At 51.7% G+C, this 1,491-nt stretch overlaps 1 pseudogene; it reads left to right on the plus strand.

The window, feature by feature from the left end:
- Positions 1 to 233: 233 nt before the first annotated feature.
- On the plus strand, positions 234 to 833 carry LOC107123497 (annotated as a pseudogene).
- Positions 834 to 1,491: the final 658 nt, after the last annotated feature.

Genomic DNA, 1,491 nt, shown 5'->3' on the forward strand with positions numbered 1-1,491 from the left:
GCCTAGGAACCTGGATCTGTCATCCTCACCCTTTGCTGGGACCCACGACACTGCATCGCGGAGAGTGAGGGGCTAAGACCATTGCCTGCCCTTGACCTGGGTGGCTCTTGGCCCACGTGGAGATGGTATCCAGTTAGTTATTGACTGCAGACAAGCAGAAATCCCCCCCTTATGTTCTTGCTGTGTGCTGTGCTTGTTTGGATGAGTCCACGACATGCCGAATAAGAGACGAGATGGGCCGGGGCGATGAGAGTGACCGTATTGTGATCAACGTGGGTGGGACTAGGCATCAGACGTACCGCAGCACCTTGCGCACCTTGCCGGGCACTCGGCTGGCCTGGATCGCCGAGCCGGATGCCCACAGTCACTTTGACTATGACCCCCGCACAGACGAGTTCTTCTTTGACCGGCACCCGGGAGTCTTTGCTCATATCTTGAACTACTACCGCACAGGAAAGCTGCACTGTCCAGCAGATGTATGTGGACCTCTGTATGAGGAGGAGCTGGCCTTCTGGGGCATCGATGAAACGGATGTGGAGCCCTGTTGTTGGATGACCTATCGGCAGCACCGGGATGCTGAGGAGGCCCTTGACAGTTTTGGAGGGGCACCTCTGGATTGCAGCGCTGAAGATGGAGACGCCGATGGCACCGGGGACTCGGGCGATGGTGAGGAGGAGCTGGAGATGACTAAACGCCTGGCACTTAGTGATTCTCCAGATGGAAGGCCTGGGGGATTCTGGAAGAGGTGGCAGCCCCGTATCTGGGCCCTTTTTGAGGATCCCTATTCCTCCAGATATGCAAGGGTAAGCTGTGCCATCTATCAGCACTCCTAATACTTTTATCTGCACCCAACTCCAGGAAGGTTCTTACAACCCAGAGCTTCTTTCTAGTCCCATTGATGTTTCCATTTCATGCCTTGCGTGCTCTCGTATGGGATCCTGCACTTAAGAGCCATGAGGGAGGCATGCGTCTTTTGTGGCAGGCATCACATGGGGCCAGGATATGGGAGCGAGGGCAGATGCCAGGGCATGGACACTTTCGCCCCACAAGGAGACCAGAAAAATGGAGCGAGAAGTGAATATCTCATTCCATTTCAGTTGTGTGTGTATGTGTAGCTCTAAATATCCACAAAGATACCCTTCCTGAACAAAAAAGGGGGGGAGGCCCTGTTGTCAACCTTTCATATTGATGTGTACACAATTTCTTCTCATCAAGGTAAAGAGATATTTATTGCTGAGGCCACCTGATGGAACAGGTGAGCCCTGTATTTTGATTTGTCGGCTGAGATGGAATGATATCTTCTTCCCAGACTGCCAACTCCAATGCCAGATTTGACGCTCTGCTTTAGTCTTCCGTTTGATAATTGCATTTTTATTAGAATGAAATTATTCATATTGGGACCAGGGTTCCCTCTAAGCTGAGTTAGTGTGAGCTAGCTCACAGTTTTTTAGCCTCTGGCTCACACATTTTTGTCTTAGCTCAGGAAGGAGG

This window comes from Gekko japonicus, unplaced genomic scaffold (assembly GCF_001447785.1).
Source record: "Gekko japonicus isolate JY-2015 unplaced genomic scaffold, Gekko_japonicus_V1.1 scaffold4000, whole genome shotgun sequence".
Lineage (NCBI taxonomy): Eukaryota > Metazoa > Chordata > Lepidosauria > Squamata > Gekkonidae > Gekko > Gekko japonicus.